Source organism: Gossypium hirsutum, chromosome A06 (genome assembly GCF_007990345.1).
Source record: "Gossypium hirsutum isolate 1008001.06 chromosome A06, Gossypium_hirsutum_v2.1, whole genome shotgun sequence".
In the NCBI taxonomy this organism is placed as follows: Eukaryota; Viridiplantae; Streptophyta; class Magnoliopsida; order Malvales; family Malvaceae; genus Gossypium; species Gossypium hirsutum.
The window spans coordinates 94,196,832-94,204,514 of NC_053429.1; positions in this window are offsets into that span (position 1 = coordinate 94,196,832).

Here is a 7,683-nt window from a genome sequence, read left to right on the forward strand (position 1 = left end):
TATTTGTGATTCGGCAATGTGTTTAAATCATGTCATTAAGTCTTTACTTATATTTTAATGTTATAATTGTGGAATTGAATATTTTGGACTAAATTAGGCTATGAAAATTTGATTAATGAATGTGGGTTTTGTGTCAGTTTCAAATGAAATGTTTACTTGGATATTTTGGTTTAGAAATGATAAATAATGTGTATTTGTATATTTGGCTAAGGTTTCAGATTTATATTGATATGTATGTGATTTGGTATATAGTAAAATTGTATAATTATATTATGTCTTGAATGTTGTCATGATTGACCGAATATGTATTCAATTATTTGGGTGGTGGTTGACTAATTAGGTACGAATGGTTAAGACAAATAATGAGTATACTACTTGAATGTTTTAGCCAGTTTAATTGGGTAGTTTAATTGGCTAAGTTGATGATATATTTGGCATATGTTAGGTAGAATATTATATATGTATCCATGTTATGCAATTGTTCTAGTTAGGTAAAGAAATGTTATAATGATAGGTTAATTAGTTAGTCGAATAAGTAGTGAGATGAAAGTTAGATATATATATGTAATTTGATTTGGTAATTGAATACATTAAGGTTGTGTATGAGTTTAAATATTAGTTGGTGTGAAATGATTTATTTATTTATTTTAATAAACTTATGTCCTAAATAAATAAATGATACGTTAATATTTGACAGATGAAATAGACATAATGGTACATGTTAGTTATATGAAATGAAATGTTGTATGTTTGCATGTTTTAAAGTATGCGCATATAATTTGTAAAATAATAAGTTATTTCATATTTAGATTATTCGAATGCCATAAATGATAAGTATACATATATGATTTGAATAGTGAAGTTTTAAAGCATGTGAATTATGATTGTTCTACAATGTGCTTTGGTTAGTAATGTTCGTAACCCTATTCTGGCGACGGATACGATTTAGAGGTGTTACCATTATTAAATGGTTTTATTAAAGGTTAATGTTGTAAATTGTATATTAATCATAATATTAATAAAAAAAATATGAGTTTTATTCATCTTTTTGACCGTGTATAGCAAAGAAGAAAACCATTTTAGGGCTTTTGATATTCGACCACTTGATGATCTATTTGTAAGTCTGTTTTTGCTCGGTTTTTAATAATTTCTATGTTTTTGTGATCCTTGCATCTAGTGCTAGCTAGCTCAAGGACTAATTTACAAAATTGTTAAAGATTTTGAATGATGCCATTGTTGAATACTTGTGTATTTTGAAGTTTCTTGATAGATTATGAATGCTTGTTGATAAATATACAAGTTTTGTAAAGTGATTTTTAGTGAAAATACAAAATAGGGATTAAATTGAGAAATGTGTAAAGTTAGTTGTTAAAATGTGAAATAAATGAAAATTATGGGTTGCTAGGGGCATTATGGTAATTCGACTAGTATGGGTTTATTGTGAATTCAATAATTTGTGATTTTATGAAATAAGGATTAAATTGTCAAAATGTGAAATATGTGGGGCAAAAGTGTAAACGTGTTTTAAAGTATGTTTTGGACTAAATTGAATGAATAGATTATTGAATAAGTCAATTTTCAATATATTTAGATCAATAAAGGAGAAATATGGATTTGGATTGGGGAAAAGATAAATTTATCGACTAATCGACTTGATTCGCCATTTTTATATCTGAGGTAAGTTCGTATAGAATAAGCATTGTTATAATTATGCTTTAAATGCATTGATATTGCATAAATTGTGTATACGAGGCTACGGTCATATTTGACGACAATTCGGCTATGTATGGCACTTAGTGTGCGATTCGAGATAGCTTCAGCTATGTATGGCATTTAGTGTGCGAGATTAAAATAGCTTCGGCTATGTATTGGCACTTAGTGTGCGAGAATTCGAGTATTTGACATTTGTCTGTTTGGGTATGAGTTTATTACGGATTGGTTCAAGTATGTATATGAATCATACGAGCTTTAAATTGAAGAAGTTATGAAGTTTGCATATAAGTATATGATTAAGCATGTGGACGGTTTGTTAGTATTTATGAATTATGAATTAACAAGTTCAAATTGATGAATTGTGTATTTATGATTAGTTGAGTTAATTTTATACAATCTTACTAAGCTACAAAGCTTACTTTGTTTATTTTTCTCATGTTTTATAGTAATTTCAAAGCTAGCTCAGATTCGGGGATCGTTGAAGACTACATTACACTATCCAACCATCACTTTGGTACTTTTGAGCTTATGTGTAATGCCCCGTACCCGAGACCGTTGCCGGAGTCGAACACGAGGTGTTAACAGACTTAATTCATTTACTTACACAGTTCATTTTAAAATTTCCAGACAAGCTGGCTAACTGCATCACAGTTACTTTAAAAATCATATCTCGAGTTCCAAAACTCAAAAACTGATTCTGTAAATTTTTCCTGAAACTAAACTCATATGTCCATCTAAAATTATTTTCTAGAATTTTTGGTCAAGCCAATTAGTACAGTTTATTAGTTAAAATCTCCCCTGTTTCAGGGTTCGACTACTCTGACCTTCATGCATTACGACTTAGATATCTCCCTGTAAAGAGCTTCAATACTTATGCTGTTTATTTCTAATAAAACTAGACTCAAAAAGGAATCTATACATATAAAGAATGACTTCTAATTGTCTCTGGTTAATTTATGGTAAATTTTCAAAATCAGAACAGGGGATCCAGAAAACGCTCTGGCCCTATTTCACGAAAACTAAACATCTCATAAAATACGGCTCATATGGTCGTTTCGTTTCTTTCATATGAAAATAGACTCATCAAGATTCGATTACATAATTTATTCACTATTTAATTCCATTCCTACTATTTTTAGTGATTTTTCCAACTTACGTCACTACTGCTGTCAGCATCTATTTTAAGGTAAATTTTACCTATCTCATAATTTTCCATGAATCGAATAGTAAATTGACATACATTATTATCAAGGGTAATCCCGATTAGCCATGACGTACGTAGCGCCAATAGGACCATGATTGGCCATTCCAATGGCTAGTCATTACCAAACATTTCCACACCACTTAATAACCATATCACAAGACCATAATGTTATACGTCAAAATATACGAGCCATTTTCGCATGGCTATACGAATACACATTACCAAAGGGTACTTAATTAACAACAAGGGTCAGCCCTATACATGCCATTTTCAAAATTGAACTAAAAGAGTACCAAAAAGTGGCTTAGATAGTGTGGATGACTTCAACTTTGACACTCCCGAGTCCGATAGATGACGAACAAAATCTATAAAACAGAGAATCAAAGTAACAGAGTAAGCATTTTAATGCTTAGTAAGTTCAAGTAATGAAATTATTTACGACTAAAGTATAGCGTTCATATGACTAAATGAATAGTTGCATATACGCATATTCCCAAAATCATACTTACTTCACACCTCAACCAGTATATTAATACACCGCGGATCAAACCTAACTAAAGGCCGGAAGTTGTTAATCAATAGAGCGCTTACTATCTAAAAAGGAATTAACTTTTCTGATGCATATACGAAACATACCTTATCGTTTGGATTTTATGAGCGTATTAATTGAAATTATTACAGCAAGATCGCTCATTTCCAAACCCAAGTACCTTCGGGATTTAGCCGGATATAGCAACTCGCACAAATGCCTTCGGGTCTTAGCCCGGATATAGTCAATAGCACAAAAGCCTTCGGGACTTAGCCCGGATATAGTCACTAGCACAAATGCCTTCGGGACTTAGCCCGGATATAATCAATAGCACAAATGCCGGATATAATCAATAGCACAAATGCCTTCGGGACTTAGCCCGGATATAGTCAATAGCACAAATGCCTTCGGGACTTAGCCCGGATATCATTCGAATAAATCATGGCCCATCCATATTTCATTTTCATTACTAAAGCTCAAACACAAGACACTTATCAAACCTTACCAATTTCGGCTCAATAGCCACATACAAAGAGCTTGATTTTGATTGGCTTTATAACATGATCTCTATACACATTCAGCTACCCGTCATAGGTATAAACTAATCACCTCAATATATCATTCAAGTAGAATCATTATATCACCGTTTATTTGTTATGCTTATATGTCATGACTTAATCAAATCATAAACTAAGTTTCATTACTCGAAGACTTACCTCGGACGTTGTCGAACGACTTCAACGGCTATTCAATTACTTTTTCCTTTCCCCTATCCAACGTTTATCCTCTAAGCTCTTGAGCTAAATCAAACAATTTACCTCCCAATCAAACACGATCATACGACATTCATATACATTTTAGAACCAATTTATTTGAATCAATTACCACTTAAGTCTATCACCTTCTCGCTTTCAAATTTGTGCACTTGGTAAATCGCATTAAACTACTACAAATATAACTTTAATACATATTTATTTTCAAATGTCTCAATATCATCTTAATTAATTTATACTTACACATCAAAATTTCCAATAGAAAGTATTTGGCACCTAAACCGGGTTAGTAAACTCCCATAGACCATGACCGAATTCCATTTAAACACAAGTCAACAAGATCTCATGATTTCAAATCAAACTCTTAACAAGAATGCACAATGCCGAACCCTTAGATGATTAAACATCTAATTTAGACAATTTTAGAACAACTAAACGGCACTTGTTCACAACATTAAACAACTACATGTTCGGCTAGAACATGGTACTTAACTACATCGATTTTAAGCATAATAATTACTCAAACCTAATCAAATTCACATTCGGTCTTGGTACCTAATAAGGTAGTCGATTCCTTTCCCTTAGTACCTAATGTCACATATGATTATTTGTATAGTTCAAACACTCATCTACCCTTGTTCATCTAAATTTAACAAGAAACAAAAACCTTATTTCTCCATAGCTACAAGGGCCGAAAGTTCTAGACATCTCAATATCGAAATTTCTAACATGGGTTGTCTAAAGAATTTGGTAGGGAGTTCAAATTTATCTAACATTTCAAGTAACTTAACACATCCATATAGCTAACATGCTAGTAGTATCAAGGCATCAACTAAAATTTTGAAGCCTCTTAGCCGAATCCTAACTCTCCAACAACCCCAATTCCATCCATAAGATAGATAGAATTAGGCTAATCATCCAAAGGATGTATAAACCTCCAAAAGCAACATTGAACATACCTTTAATCTAAAGAACCACCTTGGCCGAACTTCCCTCTTCTTCTTCCTCTAGTTACGGCAATGGAGGAGCAACCTAGCTAACTCTTTTTTTTTGTTTCTTCTCCTACTAACCACTATTATTTTATTATCCATGCTCTTTATTTTATTATTTTTAACACAAATGTTAACAAAACATATTTATAAAATGTTTTAACCCATAGCATGGCCGGCCACCATCTAGACTTTTGGCTAATTTGCCATGCAAGTACAAGTATTTTCTAACATGCTTTAATAGGCCACTATAACATTTGCCTAGCACATTTCTAAATTTCCTCACATAAGTCTTATTTAATAATTTCACATACTAATGACAAAATTGGAGCATGAAACTTTCACACATGCCTATTTCACATACAATAAACACAAAACTTAATGGTTAATTATTTTTACGACCCGGTTTTGTGGTCCCGAAACCACTTTTCGACTAGGGTCAAATTAGGGCTGTCACAACTCTCCCCCACTTAAGAAGTTTTCGTCCCTGAAAATCTTGCCGGTAAATAGGTTTGGGTATCGTTCTTTCATAGTGTTTTCGGTTTCCCAAGTAGCTTCTTCGACCCCGTGCTTGTGCCATAACACTTTTACTAAAGGAACCTTTTTATTTTGTAATTCTTTCACTTCACGAGCTAGGATACGAATCGGTTCTTCTTCATAACTCATATCGGATTGAATTTCAACCTCGGAGGGATTAATTATGTGTGAAGGATCAGATCTGTAACGTCGAAGCATCGAAACGTGAAAAATGTTGTGAATCTTTTCGAGATTAGGGGGTAAAATCAATCTATATGCCACTGGACCAACTCGTTCAGATATTTCATATGGCCCTATGAACCTCGGACTCAGTTTGCCCTTACGGCCAAATCTGAGTATCTTTTTCCAAGGTGAAACTTTAAGAAAACTTTGTCTCCCACCTGATACTCAATATCTCTTCGTTTTAAATCCGCGTACGACTTCTGATGATCTAATGCTGCCTTCAGACTTTCACGAATTATCTTTACTTTCTGCTCAGCATCTTTAATCAAATCAACTCCGAAAATTTTACTTTCACCGAGCTCGGTCCAAAACAATGGTGTACGGCATTTACGACCGTACAAAGCCTCGTAAGGTGCCATCTTAAGACTTGATTGAAAACTATTGTTGTAAGCGAATTCAATCAAAGGTAAATACCGCTCCCATGAACCACTAAACTCAAGGATGCAACATCTCAACATATCCTCGAGTATCTGAATTATCCGCTCGGATTGACCATCAGTCTGTGGATGAAATGCGGTGCTAAAATGCAACTTGGTACCCAAAGCTTCTTGAAATTTCTTCCAAAATCGCGATGTGAATCTCGGATCTCTATCTGATACAATAGAAATTGGTACTCCATGTAACCTTACAATCTGGGATACATACATTTCAGCTAGCTTGTCAAGAGAATAATCCGTACGTACAGGGATAAAATGAGCCAACTTTGTCAGTCTATCAACAACAACCCAGATCGCATCTTTCTTGCTTGATGACAATGGCAATCCAGATATAAAATCCATCGTGACTCGATCCCACTTCCACTTGGGTATCATGATCGGCTGAAGTAATCCTATAGGCACTTGATGTTCCGCTTTCACTTGTTGACATATTAAACACTTCGAAACAAAATAGGAAATGTCTCGTTTCATACCATGCCACCAAAACTGACGTCTCAGATCGTTGTACATTTTTGTACTCCCCGGGTGAATTGACATTCGGCTACAATGAGCTTCGTTCAGAATTGTCGAAATAATTTCTGAATTCCTTGGGACACACAAACGACTTCTGAACCTCAAACAATCATCATCATCAATTTGAAACTCTGATTCCTTATTCAAAACACATTCAGCCCATTTTGCAACCAATTCATCATCGACTTCCTGAGCTTCACGAATTTGATGAATCAACAATGGTTCGGCCTTTAATTCTGCTACTAACACATTGTCGGATAGAACAGACAAGTGTACATTCATCGCTCGTAAAGCAAACAGTGATTTACGACTTAAAGCATCCGCAACCACATTAGCCTTTCCCGGGTGATAGTCAATGACAAGCTCATAGTCTTTCAACAACTCGAGGCAACGTCTTTGTCGCAAATTCAAATCTCTTTGAGTCATCAAATATTTGAGACTTTTGTGATCCAAAAATACATGGCACTTCTCACCAAATAAGTAATGTCTCCACATTTTTAAAGCGAATACAATGGCAGCTAATTCGAGATCATGGGTTGGATAATTTTTCTCATGTGGCTTCAATTGCCTTGACGCATACGCTACAACTCGACCTTCTTGCATCAATACACAACCCAACCCAAGTAAGGATGCGTCACTGTAAATGACAAACTCTTTGCCTGATTCAGGCTGCACTAGCACTGGAGCTTCAGTCAAGTAAGTTTTTAGTTGATCGAAACTTTTCTGACATTTTTCTGACCATTCGAACTTAACATCTTTCTGAAGT